General features: G+C 37.8%; 27 non-coding genes across 27 annotated transcripts; all 27 read left to right on the forward strand.

Annotated features, from left to right (window-relative positions):
- The first annotated feature begins 107 nt into the window (after positions 1–107).
- Positions 108–189, forward strand: Trnal-aag (transfer RNA leucine (anticodon AAG)). Its single transcript has one exon. It is a non-coding gene; the product is annotated as a tRNA-Leu (tRNA).
- A 2,833-nt stretch (positions 190–3,022) lies between these two features.
- Trnal-aag (transfer RNA leucine (anticodon AAG)) lies at positions 3,023–3,104 on the forward strand. Its single transcript has one exon. It is a non-coding gene; the product is annotated as a tRNA-Leu (tRNA).
- A 389-nt stretch (positions 3,105–3,493) lies between these two features.
- Positions 3,494–3,575, forward strand: Trnal-uag (transfer RNA leucine (anticodon UAG)). The gene has a single exon. It is a non-coding gene; the product is annotated as a tRNA-Leu (tRNA).
- A 96-nt stretch (positions 3,576–3,671) lies between these two features.
- Trnal-aag (transfer RNA leucine (anticodon AAG)) lies at positions 3,672–3,753 on the forward strand. The gene has a single exon. It is a non-coding gene; the product is annotated as a tRNA-Leu (tRNA).
- A 389-nt stretch (positions 3,754–4,142) lies between these two features.
- On the forward strand, positions 4,143–4,224 carry Trnal-uag (transfer RNA leucine (anticodon UAG)). The gene has a single exon. It is a non-coding gene; the product is annotated as a tRNA-Leu (tRNA).
- Positions 4,225–4,320: 96 nt separating this feature from the next.
- Trnal-aag (transfer RNA leucine (anticodon AAG)) lies at positions 4,321–4,402 on the forward strand. The gene has a single exon. It is a non-coding gene; the product is annotated as a tRNA-Leu (tRNA).
- A 389-nt stretch (positions 4,403–4,791) lies between these two features.
- Positions 4,792–4,873, forward strand: Trnal-uag (transfer RNA leucine (anticodon UAG)). The gene has a single exon. It is a non-coding gene; the product is annotated as a tRNA-Leu (tRNA).
- A 366-nt stretch (positions 4,874–5,239) lies between these two features.
- Positions 5,240–5,321, forward strand: Trnal-aag (transfer RNA leucine (anticodon AAG)). The gene has a single exon. It is a non-coding gene; the product is annotated as a tRNA-Leu (tRNA).
- A 414-nt stretch (positions 5,322–5,735) lies between these two features.
- Positions 5,736–5,817, forward strand: Trnal-aag (transfer RNA leucine (anticodon AAG)). The gene has a single exon. It is a non-coding gene; the product is annotated as a tRNA-Leu (tRNA).
- A 99-nt stretch (positions 5,818–5,916) lies between these two features.
- Positions 5,917–5,998, forward strand: Trnal-uag (transfer RNA leucine (anticodon UAG)). The gene has a single exon. It is a non-coding gene; the product is annotated as a tRNA-Leu (tRNA).
- Positions 5,999–6,097: 99 nt separating this feature from the next.
- Positions 6,098–6,179, forward strand: Trnal-uag (transfer RNA leucine (anticodon UAG)). Its single transcript has one exon. It is a non-coding gene; the product is annotated as a tRNA-Leu (tRNA).
- Positions 6,180–6,280: 101 nt separating this feature from the next.
- Trnal-uag (transfer RNA leucine (anticodon UAG)) lies at positions 6,281–6,362 on the forward strand. The gene has a single exon. It is a non-coding gene; the product is annotated as a tRNA-Leu (tRNA).
- Positions 6,363–7,096: 734 nt separating this feature from the next.
- On the forward strand, positions 7,097–7,178 carry Trnal-aag (transfer RNA leucine (anticodon AAG)). The gene has a single exon. It is a non-coding gene; the product is annotated as a tRNA-Leu (tRNA).
- Positions 7,179–7,277: 99 nt separating this feature from the next.
- Trnal-aag (transfer RNA leucine (anticodon AAG)) lies at positions 7,278–7,359 on the forward strand. The gene has a single exon. It is a non-coding gene; the product is annotated as a tRNA-Leu (tRNA).
- Positions 7,360–8,001: 642 nt separating this feature from the next.
- Trnal-aag (transfer RNA leucine (anticodon AAG)) lies at positions 8,002–8,083 on the forward strand. The gene has a single exon. It is a non-coding gene; the product is annotated as a tRNA-Leu (tRNA).
- Positions 8,084–10,684: 2,601 nt separating this feature from the next.
- On the forward strand, positions 10,685–10,766 carry Trnal-uag (transfer RNA leucine (anticodon UAG)). The gene has a single exon. It is a non-coding gene; the product is annotated as a tRNA-Leu (tRNA).
- A 538-nt stretch (positions 10,767–11,304) lies between these two features.
- Trnal-aag (transfer RNA leucine (anticodon AAG)) lies at positions 11,305–11,386 on the forward strand. The gene has a single exon. It is a non-coding gene; the product is annotated as a tRNA-Leu (tRNA).
- A 372-nt stretch (positions 11,387–11,758) lies between these two features.
- On the forward strand, positions 11,759–11,840 carry Trnal-uag (transfer RNA leucine (anticodon UAG)). The gene has a single exon. It is a non-coding gene; the product is annotated as a tRNA-Leu (tRNA).
- A 95-nt stretch (positions 11,841–11,935) lies between these two features.
- On the forward strand, positions 11,936–12,017 carry Trnal-aag (transfer RNA leucine (anticodon AAG)). The gene has a single exon. It is a non-coding gene; the product is annotated as a tRNA-Leu (tRNA).
- Positions 12,018–17,227: 5,210 nt separating this feature from the next.
- Positions 17,228–17,309, forward strand: Trnal-aag (transfer RNA leucine (anticodon AAG)). Its single transcript has one exon. It is a non-coding gene; the product is annotated as a tRNA-Leu (tRNA).
- A 371-nt stretch (positions 17,310–17,680) lies between these two features.
- Positions 17,681–17,762, forward strand: Trnal-uag (transfer RNA leucine (anticodon UAG)). The gene has a single exon. It is a non-coding gene; the product is annotated as a tRNA-Leu (tRNA).
- A 96-nt stretch (positions 17,763–17,858) lies between these two features.
- Trnal-uag (transfer RNA leucine (anticodon UAG)) lies at positions 17,859–17,940 on the forward strand. Its single transcript has one exon. It is a non-coding gene; the product is annotated as a tRNA-Leu (tRNA).
- Positions 17,941–18,036: 96 nt separating this feature from the next.
- On the forward strand, positions 18,037–18,118 carry Trnal-aag (transfer RNA leucine (anticodon AAG)). The gene has a single exon. It is a non-coding gene; the product is annotated as a tRNA-Leu (tRNA).
- Positions 18,119–18,489: 371 nt separating this feature from the next.
- Trnal-uag (transfer RNA leucine (anticodon UAG)) lies at positions 18,490–18,571 on the forward strand. Its single transcript has one exon. It is a non-coding gene; the product is annotated as a tRNA-Leu (tRNA).
- A 96-nt stretch (positions 18,572–18,667) lies between these two features.
- Positions 18,668–18,749, forward strand: Trnal-uag (transfer RNA leucine (anticodon UAG)). Its single transcript has one exon. It is a non-coding gene; the product is annotated as a tRNA-Leu (tRNA).
- Positions 18,750–18,845: 96 nt separating this feature from the next.
- Trnal-aag (transfer RNA leucine (anticodon AAG)) lies at positions 18,846–18,927 on the forward strand. Its single transcript has one exon. It is a non-coding gene; the product is annotated as a tRNA-Leu (tRNA).
- A 96-nt stretch (positions 18,928–19,023) lies between these two features.
- On the forward strand, positions 19,024–19,105 carry Trnal-aag (transfer RNA leucine (anticodon AAG)). Its single transcript has one exon. It is a non-coding gene; the product is annotated as a tRNA-Leu (tRNA).
- The last annotated feature ends 1,570 nt before the right edge of the window (positions 19,106–20,675 follow it).

Raw genomic sequence — 20,675 nt, forward strand, 5'->3', positions numbered from 1 at the left:
TAAGGTTTATCTTATTAACAGTTTATAGAATGAAATTGACAATAAAATGACAGAAAAAATAACAGGAACATAAATTCATGCAGGTTTTGTTAAGTGATTTCTGTACAGGTAGCCTGGCCGAGTGGTCTAAGGCGCTGGTTTAAGGCACCAGTCATTGCGATGGCGTGGGTTCGGATCCCACCGTTGCCAAATGTAAACATTTTTCTGTTGGAATCTAAGAAAACATATTTCATAAACAAACATAACAGTAACATAATTTCGTGGAGATTTGGATTGATGGTTCCAGTATAGGTATAGCGTGGCCGATTATAGTCATTGTGATGTATTAAACACAATGGTTTTGTCTCTGATTTTTTCTCAATTAAATGAGGAGTTAGGCAATGATGTCCAATTTCAGCTATATTTTATGTTCTTATCACAGAAGCCTTTCATAAAATAATTTGTAATAATCCGGAAATTTCTGGAATTAAAATATGCAACACCGAAATTAAATTGTTTCAGCATGCTGATGATACAACATTCTTTGTTTCAAATGTTACAAGTATATATGCAATTAAAGATACCATTAATATTTATGAACAAGCATTAGGTTCAAAATGTAACTTGGACTAAAATTAGCATTTAATAATAGACCAAACCCAAGATGAACCTAACGAATTTTAATTTTCCTGTAAGGAAAGATTATATTGATGTTCTATGTGTTTCTATTGGAATGTGAATTGGATTATTGAAGCCCAAAACTGGAAAATAAACTAGAAATATGTACATCGTTACTAAAAAGATGGACATTTAGAAAGCTATCACTTAAAGGCAAAGTATTAGTTGTTAATTCCTTAATAATATCTAGGTTCGTGTATTTAATGAGTATTTTTACTGTGCCAAGTTGGGTATTAGACTCAATTCGTCAGGCAGTAACTGATTTTATATGGAATGGGAAAACACCTCTAATCAGGTTTAAGTCATTAATGTTGCCTATAAGTAAAGTATGGCTCAAGCTATGTGACTTTGAAACTACACGAAATTCTTTAAGAATTAAATTAGTTAGCAAACTGTTAAATGGAATTGTAAAATGTCAAACTGAATGCATTAATGTTATTTTTTCTTAATAAGTACATAAATTTAAAGCTTGGATTGGGTATTTTTCAAGTGGACCCTCAGACCAAATCTTTACATACTATACAACCTTTTGCCAGAGAAATACTACTCGCATGGATAAATATTACACAGGGCTAATTTGTAGAACCTATCACACGAGAGGAGATGCCTATCCAACCAATTTTCCATAACCCTCTCTTACGCGATGAGAACGGTGAAACTCTTTTTAACAGTATTTTTTTTTATTGATGGGGGTATAATTATGGTTGGTGACCTTATGTATGAGGTTATCCCAACACAACTGCCATCAGAAGCCTTTCATGAATGCAGAACACTTACTAATCCCGATAATCCTATTTCCTTGAATGAAGTACAAGCGATTATTCCTATGGTAATGAATGTATTACCCGAGAACTGGTTGACAGAGATCTATTCATCCGACAGGGTGGTATCTACACAATCCGACTTACAATACGCCATTCATTCTCGATGTGGTTGTGAAACTATTGATGGTGCTGTAAAGGATATCTAACCTTTTACGTACTTTAAGAAATAATACCCTAACGGTGAAATCTATTGGAAGAATACTTATGCAGATCTATCTTTTGAAACTAGGTGGGAAAGTGTTTTTAAAACGCCTAAGAGTTATACAGATGCTGAAATTGATTATAATATAATGCATTACATTTTATTTACGAATGAAATATTGTACAAATTCAAAATTATTGATTCCCCTCTGTGTACATTTTGCAGAAGTTCGATTGAAACAATACATCACCCTTTTTTTATAAATTGCCCTAAAATATTACCCCTTTGGGAAAATTTAACCAACAAACTAAATAAACTACATTTTATTGACAGCCATTATCGTTGGACCTTAGCAGCATTATTTGGTCAAGGTCTTCATGCAAAACATTAAGATAGTCTCCATATAGACTATATATTTAATGTTTATCAATCTGTAATATGGAACGCCGTAATGCAATTATTTATAATGGTGGTACTATTAATATTACAGCCTATTTTCATAATCCTCTAAAGAAGAACTTACGTCTTATTTATGAGGTTTACGTGAGCCATAAAAATTTCGTCTTTTTCAGTTTTATGGAAAAGGTAAAATTCTACTTTTAGCCGACAAAGATTATACCTACCAGTACTTTTTAGATAGAGGCTAAAGCAATATAATTTTTGAGCCGATTAACTGTATAATAAGTTATTATTATTTATAATGGTGGTACTATACTATACTAATGCCTGTATACGCATATTTAAGGAGGGCTATATCTGTAAAAAAATTCAGCCTAGTATTAATTCAATGAGTTATTATTGACTTGAATAACTATTCCTAATTTCTCAAAGTAATATATACTATATGAGATTACAATCGAATTAAGTAAAACGTATTTAGTAATATCATACCAACTATGGTATAAGAACAACATTTGTGAGTTACTAACAATAATTATATTTTTTATTTTAATACACAAGTTCTGTAAGAACTTATTGTATATATTGTTTGGTGAATGGGTGAGCCAGTGGGCTTGCCTTCAAATAAAAATTTAAAAACAAAATATAAAAAAGTCGCTGGTTTAAGGCACCAGTCATTGCGATGGCGTGGGTTCAAATCCCACCGTGGCCAGATGTGAATGTTTAGTTTTGGAATATTAGAAGACATATTTTATAAACAAAAAAGGAAAAGAAAAAACAGAAACATAATTTCATAGAGGTTTCGTGTAATGGTATCAGTATAGGTAGCGTGGCCGAGTGGTCTAAGGCGCCAGTTTTAGGCACCAGTCATATCGATGGCGTGGGTTCGAATCCCACCGTTGCCAGGAGTAAATTTTTAATTTTAGAAGATAATGCCATATATCAAGTAAATAACAGAAACCATTTTCATGGAGAAGTTTCGTTCGGTGATTTTTGTATAGGTAGCGTGGCCGAGTGGTCTAAGGCGCTGGTTTAAGGCACCAGTCATTGCGATGGCGTGGGTTCGAATCCCACCGTTGCCAGATGTATTTTTTTCTTTTGGCAAAGAAGACATACTTATAAAAAAAATAACATAAACATAAATTCATAGAGGTTAATTTAAGAAGCTAATGCCATATATCAAGAAAATAACAGAATAGGTAGCGTGGCCGAGTGTTCTAATGCGCTGGTTGAGAAGAAGAACTTATTGTATATATTGTTTTAGTGAATGGGTGAGCCAGTGGGCTCGCCTTCAAATAAAAGAAAAATGAAAAAACGGACTGGCTTTATACGACCGTCATTGCTAAGCCGTGGGTTCGAATCCCACCGTTGCCAGGAGTAATTTTTTTTTTGGAAGATAAGGAGACATATTTCAAGAAAATAACAGAGGCACAATTTCATGGAGAATATTTCGTTAAGTGATTTCTGTTTAGGTAGCGTGGCCGAGTGGTCTAAGGCGCTGGTTTTAGGCACCAGTCATTTCGATGGCGTGGGTTCGAATCCCACCACTGCCAGAAGTAATTTTTTAATTTTAGAAGATAATGCCATATTTTAAGAAAATTACAGAAACTATTTTCATGGAGGAGATTTCGTTCGGTGATTTTTGTATAGGTAGCGTGGCCGAGTGGTCTAAGGCGCTGGTTTAAGGCACCAGTCATTGCGATGGCGTGGGTTCGAATCCCACCGTTGCCAGATGTATTTTTTTCTTTTGGCAAAGAAGACATACTTATAAAAAAAATAACATAAACATAAATTCATAGAGGTTAATTTAAGAAGCTAATGCCATATATCAAGAAAATAACAGAATAGGTAGCGTGGCCGAGTGTTCTAATGCGCTGGTTGAGAAGAAGAACTTATTGTATATATTGTTTTAGTGAATGGGTGAGCCAGTGGGCTCGCCTTCAAATAAAAGAAAAATGAAAAAACGGACTGGCTTTATACGACCGTCATTGCTAAGCCGTGGGTTCGAATCCCACCGTTGCCAGGAGTAATTTTTTTTTTGGAAGATAAGGAGACATATTTCAAGAAAATAACAGAGGCACAATTTCATGGAGAATATTTCGTTAAGTGATTTCTGTTTAGGTAGCGTGGCCGAGTGGTCTAAGGCGCTGGTTTTAGGCACCAGTCATTTCGATGGCGTGGGTTCGAATCCCACCACTGCCAGAAGTAATTTTTTAATTTTAGAAGATAATGCCATATTTTAAGAAAATTACAGAAACTATTTTCATGGAGGAGATTTCGTTCGGTGATTTTTGTATAGGTAGCGTGGCCGAGTGGTCTAAGGCGCTGGTTTAAGGCACCAGTCATTGCGATGGCGTGGGTTCGAATCCCACCGTTGCCAGATGTATTTTTTTCTTTTGGCAAAGAAGACATACTTATAAAAAAAATAACATAAACATAAATTCATAGAGGTTAATTTAAGAAGCTAATGCCATATATCAAGAAAATAACAGAATAGGTAGCGTGGCCGAGTGTTCTAATGCGCTGGTTGAGAAGAAGAACTTATTGTATATATTGTTTTAGTGAATGGGTGAGCCAGTGGGCTCGCCTTCAAATAAAAGAAAAATGAAAAAACGGACTGGCTTTATACGACCGTCATTGCTAAGCCGTGGGTTCGAATCCCACCGTTGCCAGGAGTAATTTTTTTTTTGGAAGATAAGGAGACATATTTCAAGAAAATAACAGAGGCACAATTTCATGGAGAATATTTCGTTAAGTGATTTCTGTTTAGGTAGCGTGGCCGAGTGGTCTAAGGCGCTGGTTTTAGGCACCAGTCATTTCGATGGCGTGGGTTCGAATCCCACCACTGCCAGAAGTAATTTTTTAATTTTAGAAGATAATGCCATATTTTAAGAAAATTACAGAAACTATTTTCATGGAGGAGATTTCGTTTGGGTGATTTTCATGAAAGGTATCGTTGCCGATTCATCTTACGCGCTGGTTTAGAAGAACTTATTGTTTATACTGTCTGGTGAATGTGTGAGCCAGTGGGATCGCCTTCAAATAAAAAACATTTTAAAAACGGACTGGCTTTATACGACCGTCATTGCTAAGCCGTGGGTTCGAATCCCACCATTGCCAGGAGTAAAAAAAATGTTTAAAGCTAAGAAGACATATTTCAAGAAAATAACAGAAGCACATTTTCATGGAGAAGGTTTCGTCAAGTGATTTCGGTATAGGTAGCGTGGCCGAGTGGTCTAAGGCGCTGGTTTAAGGCACCAGTCATTGCGATGGCGTGAGTTCGAATTCCACCGCTGCCAGATGTTTAAATGGGGTTTTTTTTGGGGGGGGGGGGAAGCTAAGAAGACTTATTTCAAGAAAATAATAGAAACATGGAATTGTTGGTTTCGAATTGATCGTTTCCGTAATTTTCGAGTCACGAGTGTTTCCACTGAGGGTCGACTATACATAATTCATTGTAAATAATGTATAACAGTGTACAGGTGTGTATTATTTATGATATGTTGCAGGCCTATGTTCATAATAGTTCTGTCCATAGTGTTTTTGGCACTTATTGTGTATTTCCTTCTTTTTACCTTTCAAATTATTAATAAGATTAATTTGTGTATTTAGGTTTATTTTATTTACAGTTTTGTACAATGAAATTCAACTGAAAGAAACAATAAAAGAAACATAATTTCATGGAGAAGGTTTCGTTAAGTGATTTATGTATAGGTAGCGTGGCCGAGTGGTCTAAGGAGCTGGTTTAAGGCACCAGTCATTGCGATGGCGTGGGTTCGAATCCCACCGTTGCCAGATGTACTTTTTTCTTTTGGAATCCAAGAAGACATACTTTATAAACAAGAATAAAATAAACCTAATTTCATAGAGGTTTCGTATAATTGTTTCAGTATAGGTAGCGTTGCCGAGTGGTCTAAGGCGCTGGTTTTAGGCACCAGTCATTGCGATGGCGTGGGTTCGAATCCCACCGTTGCCAGATGTACTTTTTTCTTTTGGAATCCAAGAAGACATACTTTATAAACAAGAATAAAATAAACCTAATTTCATAGAGGTTTCGTATAATTGTTTCAGTATAGGTAGCGTGGCCGAGTGGTCTAAGGCGCTGGTTTTAGGCACCAGTCATTTCGATGGCGTGGGTTCGAATCCCACCGTTGCCAGATGTAAATCTTTTCTGTTGGAATCTAAGATGACATATTTTATAAACAAACAATAGCAGTAACATAATATCGTGGAGGTTTGGTTTAATGATTCCAGTGTAGGTAGCGTGGCCGAGTGGTCTAAGGCGCTGGTTTTAGGCACCAGTCATTTCGATGGCGTGGGTTCGAATCCCATCGCTGCCAGATGAAATTATTTTCTTTTAGATGCGACGTATGCACAATGTTATCATGGTAACAAATGCCATTTGAAGCATGGAGCAAGCGACATCATACTTTGATTGGGAAAGTCCAACTTTATCAATATTTTGTTTATTTTAATTGTTTCATCATTCTCGCCCAGTTTCTGGCCCAGGGAAAGATATAACTTCTAACCTGAATAAGTTTACTTGTAAACGTACATGTTATCCACATCTTTGGTGGAATTCAAGTCCTCACACAGTTCCGAGATGTCACTGTCGTACAGTAAGGATTGTGACATTGTTAGAAGTCTGTTCAAGTTAAATCTGTTGCTCCCCCCCCCCCCCTTGTTAATCCACCTAATCTCTGGCTATCTTGTTTAGCCAGCAGACTGTTAGTACCACAAGAGTGGATATCTCGCTAACAACACTAGACTAGACATTCGAGTTACGAATGTGTCCACTGAGGGCCAACAACATCATTAAGTGTAAATAACGTATTACAGTGTACAGGTGTGTATTATGTCGTGTAATGTTGTATGTTTATAATAGCTCTGCATTGTATTATGACGATAAAGGTGTAATTCCTTATTGTCATCTTCCAAATTGTTAATAAGATTAAGTTTTGTAATTATTTATATTTTATTTACAGTTTTTTTACAATGAAATCGACAATAAAATGAAAGAACAAAATAGAAACATGAATTCATTGAGTAGGTTTCGTGAAGTGATTTCTGTACAGGTAGCGTGGCCGAGCGGTCTAAGGCTCTGGTTTAAGGCACCAGTCATTTCGATGGCGTGGGTTCGAATCCCACCGTTGCCAGATGTATTTTTTTCTTTTGGAATCAAAGAAGACATACTTTATAAACAAAAATAACAGTAAAATAATTTCATAGATATTTCGTATAATGGTTTCAGTATAGGTAGCGTGGCCGAGTGGTCTAAGGCGCTGGTTTAAGGCACCAGTCATTTCGATGGCGTGGGTTCGAATCCCACCGCTGCCAGGAGTACATTTTTAATTTTAGAAGCTACAAAATTTAAAGAAAATAACAGAAACATAATTTCATGGAAAAGATTTCGTATTGTGATTTCAATATAGGTTAGGTGGCTGAGTGTTCTAAGGCGCTGGTTTATTTTGTGAATGGGTGAGCCAGTGGGCTCGCCTTCAAATGATTTTTTTTTTAAACTGCTGGTTTAGGCGCAAGTCATTGCGATGGCGTGTGCTCGTGTCCCACCGCTGCCAGATGTTAATGTGTGTGTTATGTTTGGGAAGAAACTAGAAAACTTATTTCAAGAAAATATTAGAAACATTGAATTGTTTGTTTCGAATTGATCGTTTCCGTAAAAATTCGAATCACGAGTGTGTCCACTGAGGGCCAACAACATAATTAATTTTAAATAATGTATTACAGTGTACTAGTGTTTATTATTTTGTGTAATGTTGTATGTTTATAATAGTTCTGTGCATTGTGTTATGACGATAAAGGTGTATTTCTTTCTATTAACCTTCCAAATTACCAATAAGATTAATTTGTGTAATAAGGTATATCTTATTAACAGTTTGTAGAATGAAATTGACAATAAAATGACAGAAAAAATAACAGGAACATAATTTTATGCAGGTTTTGTTAAGTGATTTCTGTATAGGTAGCGTGGCCGAGCGGTCTAAGGCGCTGGTTTAAGGCACCAGTCATTTCGATGGCGTGGGTTCGGATCCCACCGTTGCCAAATGTAAAAAAGTTTCTGTTGGAATCTAAGAAAACATATTTTATAAACAAACATAACAGTGACATAATTTCGTGGAGATTTGGGTTCCAGTATAGGTATAGCGTGGCCGATTATAGTCATTGTGATGTCAGTATTATACACAATGGTTTTGTCTCTGATTTGTTCTGAATTAAATGAGGAGTTAGGCAATGATGTCCAATTTCAGCTATATTATATGTTCTTATCACAGAAGCCTTTCATAAAATAATTTGTAATAATCCGGAAATTTCTGGAATTAAAATATGCAACACCGAAATTAAATTGTTTCAGCATGCTGATGATACAACTTTCTTTGTTTCAAATGTTACAAGTATATATGCAATTAAAGATACAATTAATATATATGAACAAGCATCAGGTTCAAAATGTAACTTGGACTAAAATTAGCATTTAATAATAGACCAAACCCAAGATGAACCTAACGAATTTTAATTTTCCTGTAAGGAAAGATTATATTGATGTTCTATGTGTTTCTATTGGAAATGTGAATTGGATTATTGAAGTCCAAAACTGGAAAATAAACTAGAAATATGTACATCGTTACTAAAAAGATGGACATTAAGAAAGCTATCACTTAAAGGCAAAGTATTAGTTGTTAATTCCTTAATAATATCTAGGTTCGTGTATTTAATGAGTAATTTTTCTGTGCCGAGTTGGGTATTAGACTCAATTCGTCAGGCAGTAACTGATTTTATATGGAATGGGAAAACACCTCTAATCAGGTTTAAGTCATTAATGCTGCCTATAAGTAAAATATGGCTCAAGCTATGTGACTTTGAAACTACACGAAATTCTTTAAGAATTAAATTAGTTAGCAAACTGTTAAATGGAATTGCAAAATGTCATTAAAAGGCATTAATGTTATTTTTTCTGAATAAGTACGAAAATATGAAGCTTGGATTGGGTATTGCTAAAGTGGATCCTCAGGCTAAATCTTTACACACTATACAACCTTTTGCCATAGAAATGCTGCTCGCATGGATAAATATTACACAGGGCTAATTTGTAGAACCTATCACACGATAGGAGATGCCTATCCAACCAATTTTCCATAACCCTCTCTTACGCGATGAGAACGGTGAGACTCTTTTTAACAGTATTTTTTATTGATGGGGGTATAATTATGGTTGGTGACCTTATGTATGAGGTTATCCCATCAGAAGCCGTTCATGAATGCATAACACTTACTAATGCCGATAATCCTATTTCCTTGAATGAAGTACAAACGACTATTTCTATGGTAATGAATGAATTACCCGAGAACTGGTTGACAGAGATCTATTCATCCGACAGGGTGGTATCTACACAATCCGACTTACAATACGCCATTCATTCTCGATGTGGTTGTGAAACAATTGATGGTGCTGTATTAACTTGTAAAAAGGCATCTGACATTTTACGTACTTTAAGAAATAATACCCTAATGGTGATATCTATTGGAAGAAAAATTATGCAGATATATCTTTTGCAACTAGGTTGGAAAATGTCTTGAAAACGCCTAAGTGTAATACAGATGCTGAAATCGATTATAAAATAATTATAAATTGTATACATTCAAAATGATTGATTCTCCTCTGTGTACATTTTGTGTACAAAGTTCGATTGAAACAATACATCACCTTTAATTATAAATTGCCCATAAATATTACCCCTTTGGAAAAATTTAACCAACAAACTAAATAAATTACAATTAATTGACAGCCATTATCGTTGGACCTTAGGAACATTATTTGGTCAAGGTCTTAATGCAAAACATTAAGATAGTCTCCTTGTAGACTATATAAATCTGTAATATGGAAAAGCCGTAATGCAATTATTTATAATGGTGGTACTATTAATATTACAGCCTGTTTTCATAATCCTCTAAAGAAGAAGTTACGTCCTATTTATGAGGTTTACGTGAACCATTCAAATTTAGATAATTTTTTTTTTTCAGTTTTATGGAAAAGGTAAAGTTCTACTTTTAGCCGACAAAGATTAAACCTGCCTGCAGTACTATTTAGATAGAGGCTAAATCAATATAATTTTTGAGCCGACTAACTGTATGATAAGTTATTATTATTTACTAATGCCTGTATACGCATATTTAGGTAGGGCTATAGCTGTAAAAATTAAGCCTATATTAATTCAATGAGTTACAATTTACTTGACTTACTATAACTAAAATTTCAAAGTAATATATACTGTATGAGATTACAATCGAATTAAGTAAAACGTATTTTGTAATAACATACCGATTATGGTATAAGAACAACATGTGTGAGTTACTAACGATAATTATAGTGTTTATTTTATTAAAAAGTTCTGTAAGAACTTATTGTATATATTGTTTGGTGAATGGGTGAGCCAGTGGGCTCGCCTTCAAATATAAAATGGAAAACAAAATATAAAAAAGTCGCTGGTTTAAGGCACCAGTCATTGCGATGGCGTGGGTTCAAATCCCACTGTTGCCAGATGTCAATGTTTATTTTGGAATATAAGAAGACATCTTTTATAAACAAAAAACAAAACAAAAAACAGAAACATAATTCCATAGAGGTTTCATATAATGGTTTCTGTATAGGTAGCGTGGCCGAGTGGTCTAAGGCGCTGGTTTTAGGCACCAGTCATTTCGATGGCGTGGGTTCGAATCCCACCGCTGCCAGGAGTAAATTTTTAATTTGAGAAGATAATGCCATATTTTATGAAAATTACAGAAACCATTTTCATGGAGGAGATTTTGTTTGGTGATTTTCATCTAAGGTATCGTGGCCGAGTATTCTTACGCGCCGGTTTAGAAGAACTTATTGTATATTTTGTTTGGTGAATGGGTGAGCCAGTGGGCTCGCCTTCAAATATAAACATTTTAAAAACGGACTGGCTTTATACGACCGTCATTGCTAAGCCGTGGGTTCGAAACCCACCGTTGCCAAGAGTAAACATTTTTTTAAGCTAAGAAGACATATTTCAAGAAAATAACAGGAGCACAATTTCATGGAGAAGATTTCGTTAAGGGATTTCTGTATAAGTAGCGTGGCCGAGTGGTCTGCGGCGCTGGTTTTAGGCACCAGTCATTGCGATGGCGTGGGTTTGAATCCCACTGCTGCCAGGAGTAAATTTTTAATTTTAGAAGATAATGCCATATTTAAAAAAATTACAGAAACCATTTCATGGAGAAGATTTCGTTTGGTGATTTCTGTATAGGTAGCGTGGCCGAGTGGTCTAAGGCGCTGGTTTAAGGCACCAGTCATTGCGATGGCGTGGGTTCGAATCCCACCGTTGCCAGGAGTAAATTTTTAATTTTAGAAGATAATGCCATACTTCACGAAAATAACAGAAACATTTTCATGGAGAAGATTTCGCCTGGCAATTTTCATAAAAAGGTGTCGTGGCCGAGTGTTCTAACGCGCTGCTTTAGAAGACATTATTGAATATGTTGTTTTAGTGAATGGGTGAGCCAGTGGGCTGGCCTTCAAATAAAAAAGCATTTCAAAACGGGCTGGCTTTTTACGACCGTCAATGCCAAGCGGTATGTTCGAATCCCACCGTTGCCAGGAGTAAATGTTTTGGGTTTTTTTTAAGCTAAGAAGACATATTCCAAGGAAATAACAGAAGCACAATTTCATGGAGAAGATTTCGTTAAGTGATTTCTGTATAGGTAGCGTGGCCGAGTGGTCTAAGGCGCTGGTTTTAGGCACCAGTCATTTCGATGGCGTGGGTTCGAATCCCACCGCTGCCAGGAGTACATTTTTAACTTTAGAAGATAATGCCATATTTCAAGAAAATAACAGAAACCATTTTCATGGAGAAGTTTTGTTTGCTGATTTTTGTATAGGTAACGTGGCCGAGTGGTCTAAAGCGCTGGTTTAAGGCACCAGTCATTGCGATGGCGTGGGTTCGAATCCCACCGTTGCCAGATGTATTTTTTCTTTTGGCAAAGAAGACATACTTATAAACAAAATAACATAAATAATTGAAAATCAACATGGCTGCTCTTAGTCGAGACACGTCCATACAGCTTCACCTAGATTGTAGTGAGGGGAAGTCAGTTATTTTTAATCTTTTGAAGGAAAAGTGCATAGATCCCGGAGAACATCTAACGGCGGTTCAGGAACTCCCCGGTAGACTATGGGACGTGACTTTCAAAACAGTAGATTTGAAGAAGAAGTTTTGGCCTGCTCTATCGAGTGCAGATTGCTGCACTGCAACAACATATACCGGTTGCACGACGCTAGTTACGGTTTTGCATGTACCATATGAATTGGGGGACAACGTGGTGAGGTATATTCTAGGCCGTTACGGTAAAGTTGTGAGTGGTCGTTTCCTTACACTTTCCGACTACCCACAGGTGTTTAATGGGATTCGGCAGTATCAGGTTGAAATCACCAAAGACATCCCCTCATCCTTAAGACTTGGTGGAAGAAACTGTTGGGTGCGATATAGAGGCCAGCCCAGAACGTGCCTGAAATGTGGAGCAAACGGACATGAAGCAAAACACTGTGACCAGATAAAGTGCTACAACTGTCACGAAATTGGACATACAGCAAAGCAATGTGTGACTGAAGTTAAGTGCACCGTATGCGAAAAGTTGGGGCACACCTCTCGTAGCTGCCCAATTTCCTTTGCGAACAAAATCAGCCCTACCGCCAGAGCCTGGGTCAAGGGTCCTGCTGTCGTGCAACAAGAGGCAACAATGTCGGAAGAAACTGACGAGCCAACGGCAAAAGTAACTGACGGCAACACCAATGCCGAAACGGTCGATACACAAGGTATGACACAGGACCTAGAGAAAAAAGAAGAAAGTCAAACAATCAACGATAGCGACACAGATTTGTTCGAAAACACAGAGGTTATGGAGACAATGTCTTTAGCATCAAGTAGCTGGGCCACCCCTCAAACAGAACATCGGGAAGTATCGAACAGCGAAAGAAGACAGTCTAAACCTTCACCTGAAATATCGTCACAAGAGGACATCGTTGGGGATAATAAATTTCGTCCCAGCTTAAGACCCAAGAGAAAAAGTGTCTCCCAACCTGAAGCAGTCAAAAGACCAGAAAGATCCAGGTCAAGTCTTCGCTTCCCCGCCGAGGACCCCAAAGATAGTGTGAAAATGTCACAAATTTTTCTAGAGGATGAGCCATGGCACTCATGTAAAGCAAAGGGATGCCCGGAAGTTTTTTCTGAGTATCACGTTTTGAAAGAGCACCTGTTAAACGCCCACCCAAAGCTGAAACCGTCAAAGTACCCATGTGCTATGAAGTCATGCAAGAATACGTGTAAATCCCCCCAGGAATGGATCTTACATATGGCTGACGAGCACCCAGAATTTGTCAGTAAAAAGGAGATAGAATTTTTCGACAGGTATTTTTTAAGGAATGCCTGATCATCGGAATCTCATTGTGGTATACATCTCGTTCTGTTCTTTACTTTATCTCTCTCTATGGCTACTATGAACCTATCGATTGCTTCACTTAACGTTAATGGACTAAGAGACAACAAAAAATGTTCAAAGATTTTACAATGGGCTAAGATATTCAATTTTGATATTATTCTTCTGCAAGAACTGTATTTGTCGGATAGTGCCGACTCTCAATTTTTCAGACGTCAATGGGGTGGTCCTTTCATTTTCTCCCCTAGTTCTTCTAATCACTCTTGTGGGGTGGGTATTGCTTTCAGTAGTAAACTGTGTTGCGTCATTTCGCAAGTAAGACACGATACCTCTGGTCGTTGCATTTCTGCCCTCTGCACTATTCATAACAGTACTGTACGGGTTTGTAACATTTATGCGCCTAACGCCCCGAGTGAAAGGAAAGCGTTTTTCAGGCAAATTTACACTTACACCCGTGGTTACGATCCTATTATTTTGGGGGGCGATTTTAATTGTGTAATGGATGACATCGATCGCTCAAACATTTCGTCCAACCGTTCTGCTTTTGTAGGCCGGGATGAGATCAACGATCTTATTGTCACTTATAATCTTGTTGATTGTTATAGGGTTATCCACCCCACCATACCCGGTCATACCTGGTTTCGTTTTAACAACAGTCAAAGTTCTAGACTTGATCGAATCTACTCTTCGAGAGATTTTTTTGTCAACAAAGCGACTACGTCGCCGATCCCTTATTCTGACCATAAGCCTATTCAGGTCAACATCAAAATTCCTCACACTGCTACTCGGGGGAAAGGTTATTGGAAGTACAATGTGTCTCTTAACAATGATAAGGAATTCTGCAAAGAATTACGTGTTTATTATAAGCTTTGGTCTACTCTGAAGCCAGGTTTTAATGCTTTATCTGATTGGTGGGAGAACGTTAAGTCTAGAATTAAAACGCTTGCGGTTCGGCACAGCTCCCGCATTGCTCGTCAGAAGAGAAATCGGCTTAAAGAGCTTCAAACGCTTTGTGCGACTTCAAATTCTCAGGAAATCGATGATATTATTAACACTGAGTTAAGGGGTGCTTACATTCGTTCTAGAGCTAAATTTCTTGAAGAAGGGGAAAAACCATCTGCCTTTTTCTTTAGAAAAGAAAAACGTCAAGCCGATCAGAAAGTTGTTCATCAAGTCCGCAAACCGGACGGTAATATTACCTGCAATAATAAGGAAATTATAGAGGTTTTCCACAAATTCTTTAGTGATCTCTATTCCAACCACGAAGGGTTTGACGAGAGTTCTCAAGATGTTTTCATTAATAGTTTGCACAACATGTTAAATGATGAGGACATTGAAAGTCTTGAAAAACCAATCACTCTAGATGAGATAAAGATTGCTCTGTCGCTTGCTTCCAATAACAAATCTCCGGGTATTGATGGTCTTCCATATGAATTCTATTCCTCCTTCCTAGATATGTTGGGCGAAGACCTCCTCGGTGTTTATAACAACATTTTCAAAACTGGCACTATGTCAATGTCTCAGCGTACAGGCATCGTTACCCTTCTCCCAAAGAAAGGTGATAAGACTGACCCAACCAATTGGCGTCCAATCAGTCTGCTTAACACAGACTATAAATTGATCTCGAAGGTTCTACAAATCAGAATGTCTAAAGTATTGCCCACTATTGTAAACGAGCATCAAACATGTTCTGTCCCTGGCAGATCTATTCACGATAATATGTTCATAATTAGAGATATAATTGATTATTCAGCCATGAAGAAAATTGATTGTGCCCTCATCTCAATCGACCAACACAAAGCTTTTGATAAAGTTTCTTGGTCATTTCTTATGAGAGTTCTCGAGAAGTTACGGTTTGGTAGCAATTTTCGAAAATGGGTGACTATTTTGTACAACAATATTTACAGTCGTATTCTTATCAAGGGAAATCTCTCTGATATCATACCCATTGCTCGAGGGGTGAGGCAGGGCTGCCCCCTTTCACCGGTTCTGTATGTGTTATTTATTGAGCCAATTTCTAGATATATTAATAGTTGCAATAGCATCCGGGGCTTTCCCATCCCTGGTGGGAGTGGCAGACGTGTTAAATTTCTTCAATACGCGGATGACGCCACATGTGTTGCAACCAATATTGGTGATATCGCACAGTATTTTAATGTGTTTAAACTTTTTCAAAAAGCTACCGGTGCTTCTGTAAACATGAGCAAGACTTGTGGCTTAAAGTTGGGTACGTTTGCCTCTCGTCAGTTACCCACCAACATTCATTGGAGTACCTCTTCAATCAAAATCACGGGTGTGACCTTTGGTTCAAAGGAGGCTGTCCATTGTAATTGGGCTACAAAGGTTAAATCTGCCACTCTACGTGCTAAATCTTGGAGCAGCAGACATTTGACTCTCCTAGGCAAAGTACTGGTTACTAATACTGTTATTTATCCACTGTTTTACTTTGTGGCCCCCGTTTTTCGTGTGCCTGATAGTGTGGTCAAGGAAGTAAACAAAGCCGTTTTCTCCTTTATTTGGGGTGAAAACAAACCCGACCTTGTGTCTAGGAAAGTCATCATCTTGGACAGACTACAAGGCGGCTTAGGTTTAGATAGTTTTAGAAATAAGATGGATGCATTGTTAATTAGACCGTTATTTACCTTGCTGACTCGCATGCAAGACCCGCCTATCCATTTTATTATAGCTCGTTTCTTTCTGGCCATGCCACTGCGTAGAGTCTTCCCTCAGTTATGGTCCAATACGCGGCCAAACTCTGCCGTTTGTCCACCCTCGTTACTTTACGCAAGTGATATCATTAGGAGGTTACATTCAATGGACAGCCTTTTCTTTCAGTCCAGTAAGAGTATCAAACTTATTACTAAATCCCTTCAACCCAGTGGTGCCAACTTAATTGCTGTTAGAGATTACCCAACGTTCCCTTGGGAGACCATCTGGAAGCTGGCTTTTAGTAACATGCTAGGCAACAAATTAATGGATTTTCAATGGCGTCTAGCACATCACATTTTGTACACCGGTAAAAGGATAAAGGACTGGGGAATGGGTGACGGTATTTGTCCTTGCGAGCAGTGTAACGAAATTGAGACTATTTCTCACATTTTCTGGGAATGCCCAAAAGCCAAGACAGTTTTGATTTGGGTAGAGAAAATTTTTCACAGATTAGCTGGTGATAACAGCTCATTTAACATGAAACTGTATTTGTTTGGATTCCCTTGTGTCGACTTTCCACAGATAGTTTTCAACAGAATTTGGTTTATCTTTTGTATTACGAAATTTGCTATTTGGAAGTCAAGGTGCCTTCACATTTTTGAAGACCAAGCCCAAACTGGGACTGCTCTTCTCTCGATTATTGCAAAAGAAATTAAAACCCGAGTAGAAGCAGACTTCAGTCGTCTTACAAAACATCAGTTCAGTAAACTTTGGACGTCCGGAACGTCTTTTGTTAAAATTAAAAAAGACAAACTTCATATTAATCTCAAGACAAATTTCTCTTAAGGTTTTGTTTTTCTTTTCTAAGGTCTTAATATATACTTCCTTTGTTCTGCATTAACTGTTTGGATTATTTTTTTTTGTTTACTAAATTCTGTTTAGTACTTGTCAAAAAGTGCACTAAGTGCACTTGTTTTATCTGTACATTTTGATTTTGGTTGAATAAAGTGAACATTAAAAAAAAAAAAAAAAAGAAAATAACAGAAACCATTTTCATGGAGAAGATTTCGTTTGGTGATTTCTGTATAGGTAGCGTCGCCGAGTGGTCTAAGGCGCTGGTTTAAGGCACCAGTCATTGCGATGGCGTGGGTTCGAATCCCACCGTTGCCAGGAGTAAATTTTTAATTTTAGAAGATAATGCCATATTTCACGAACATAACAGAAACATTTTCATGGAGAAGATTTCGCTGGGTGATTTTCATAAAAAGGTATCGTGGCCGAGTGTTCTAACGCGCTGTTTTAGAATAACTTATTGTATATGTTGTTTTAGTGAATGGGTGAGCCAGTGGGCTCGCCTTCTAATAAAAAAGCATTAAAAAGCGGGCTGGTTTTATACGACCGTCAATGCTAAGCGGTATGCTCGAATCGTACCGTTGACAGGAGTAAATGTTTTTGGGTTTTTTAAGCTAAGAAGACATATTCCAAGGAAATAACAGAAGCACAATTTGATGGAGAAGATTTCGTTTGGTGATTTCTGTATAGGTAGCGTGGCCGAGTGGTCTAAGGCGCTGGTTTTAGGCACCAGTCATTTCGATGGCGTGGGTTCGAATCCCACCGCTGCCAGGAGTACATTTTTAATTTTAGAAGATTATGCCATATTTCAAGAAAATAACAGAAACCATTTTCATGGAGAAGATTTCGTTTGGTGATTTCTGGATAGGTAGCGTGGCCGAGTGGTCTAAGGCGCTGGTTTTAGGCACCAGTCATTTCGATGGCGTGGGTTCGAATCCCACCGCTGCCAGGAGTACTTTTTTAATTTTAGAAGATAATGCTATATTTCAAGAAAATAACAGAAACCATTTTCATGGAGAAGATTTCGTTTGGTGATTTCTGTATAGGTAGCGTGGCCGAGTGGTCTAAAGCGCTGGTTTAAGGCACCAGTCATTGCGATGGCGTGGGTTCGAATCCCACCGTTGCCAGGAGTAAATTTTTAATTTTAGAAGATAATGCCATATTTCACGAAAATAACAGAAACATTTTCATGGAGAAGATTTCGCTGGGTGATTTTCATAAAATGGTATCTTGGCCGAGTGTTCTAATGCGCTGCTTTAGAAGAACTTATTGTATATGTTGTTTTAGTGAATGGGTGAGCCAGTGGGCTCGCCTTCTAATAAGAAAGCATTAAAAAACGGGCTGGCTTTATACGACCGTCAATGCTAAGCGGTATGTTCGAATCCCACCGTTGACAGGAGTAAATGTTTTTGGGTTTTTTAAGCTAAGACGACATATTCCAAGGAAATAACAGAAGCACAATTTGATGGAGAAGATTTCGTCTGGTGATTTCTGTATAGGTAGCGTGGCCGAGTGGTCTAAGGCGCTGGTTTTAGGCACCAGTCATTTCGATGGCGTAGGTTCGAATCCCACCGCTGCCAGGAGTACTTTTTTAATTTTAGAAGATAATGCTATATTTCAAGAAAATAACAGAAACCATTTTCATGGAGAAGATTTCGTTTGGTGATTTCTGTATAGGTAGCGTGGCCGAGTGGTCTAAGGCGCTGGTTTTAGGCACCAGTCATTTCGATGGCGTGGGTTCGAATCCCACCGCTGCCAGGAGTACTTTTTTAATTTTAGAAGATAATGCTATATTTCAAGAAAATAACAGAAACCATTTTCATGGAGAAGATTTCGTTTGGTGATTTCTGTATAGGTAGCGTGGCCGAGTGGTCTAAGGCGCTGGTTTAAGGCACCAGTCATTGCGATGGCGTGGGTTCGAATCCCACCGCTGCCAGGAGTACATTTTTAATTTTAGAAGATAATGCTTTATTTCAAGAAAATAACAGAAACCATTTTCATGGAGAAGATTTTGTTTGGTGATTTCTGTATAGGTAGCGTGGCCGAGTGGTCTAAGGCGCTGGTTTAAGGCACCAGTCATTGCGATGGCGTGGGTTCGAATCCCACCGCTGCCAGGAGTAATTTTTTAATTTTAGAAGATAATGCCATATTTCACGAACATAACAGAAACATTTTCATGGAGAAGATTTCGCCTGGTGGTTTTCATAAAAAGGTATCGTGGCCGAGTGTTCTAACGCGCTGCTTTAGAAGAACTTATTGTATATGTTGTTTTAGTGAATGGGTGAGCCAGTGGGCTCGCCTTCAAATAAAAAAGAATTAAAAAACGGGCTGGTTTTATACGACCGTCAATGCTTAGCCGTATGTTCGAATCCCACCGTTGCCAGGAGTAAATGTTTTTGGGTTTTTTAAGCTAAGACGACATATTCCAAGGAAATAACAGAAGCACAATTTCATGGAGAAGATTTCGTTTGGTGATTTCTGTATAGGTAGCGTGGCCGAGTGATCGAATCCCACCGTTGCCAGATGTATTTTTTCTCTTTTGGAATCAAAGAAGACATACAAGCTTATTAAGGCATATTTTATAAAAGTGAACAGGAACATGATTTTATTGAGAACGTTCGTTTGTTTAGCGTTTCCAGAATAGTAACTGTGACCGAGTGGTTCAAGGCGCTGGTTTAAAGCACCAAACATTGAGATGGCTAGGGTTCGAATCCCCATGTAAATGATTTCTTTTGGAAGCTTAGAAGGCATACTTTATTTAAAAGAACAGAAACATTATTTCATGGAGAAGGTTTCGTTTAATGTTTCCACATAGGTAACGTGGCCGAGTGGTCTAAGGCGCTGAAATATACTCTTCAGATGATATTGTTTCATCACAGCATCAAGGCACTCACATTCACGAGCGGTTCAGAGGATACAGATCCTTCCAAGCTTCCGTGCAAGCAGACGTCTAGCCTGTTGCGCAATAGTGTTAGAAATACCCTAAGGGTATACCCATTGGGATAATGAGTTTGGCGTTATTGATTAATTTATAAAGGCTGGAAAAAGACATTTAAAGGAGTCCGAGTTGTTTTCACGATGCAGATATTGATTTTAAAATGGGGCAGAACTCTATACGAACGATAAACTCTACAAAGTTAACATAGTTGACTCTCCGGATACATGGTACGACCATTCATTTGTTCATCGATTGCCCTATTAACTCCACATTATGTAGTACTGTAAACACGAAAACTTAACTGTATTTATACAAAAGACGACATCAATCAATGAAAGCTATTACTCAGCTTGGGCTTCACAATAGCCGCAAGGAAGGACATCTTTGTAGCTGCCTGCTCAATACTTATAAGTCTACAATCTGGAACAGCCTAGTCATTTACCTTAGCAATAATTATCATATCAAATATAGAACGTCTTTTCCCTAGCAGTTTGAAGAAAAAATTATAGACCTACTTTATAATGTGTGAAATGGAAACAATAACATTGACAGAAGCTCTTTTACAATATTTTCGCACAAAATGATGTGGTGCTCTCTAAAAGCAACTTTACGACCTACTCCTATCATTTCGACAGGGGTTAGTGAACCCCATTTGCTTCTACTGGAAATAGCTGGGGTTTTTGCTTCACTGGTCACTGTAACGTGGGTTTTTGTTAGCTTTATATTGACTTCATTATACATTTTCA

This window comes from Apostichopus japonicus, chromosome 13 (assembly GCF_037975245.1).
Source record: "Apostichopus japonicus isolate 1M-3 chromosome 13, ASM3797524v1, whole genome shotgun sequence".
Taxonomy (NCBI): domain Eukaryota; kingdom Metazoa; phylum Echinodermata; class Holothuroidea; order Aspidochirotida; family Stichopodidae; genus Apostichopus; species Apostichopus japonicus.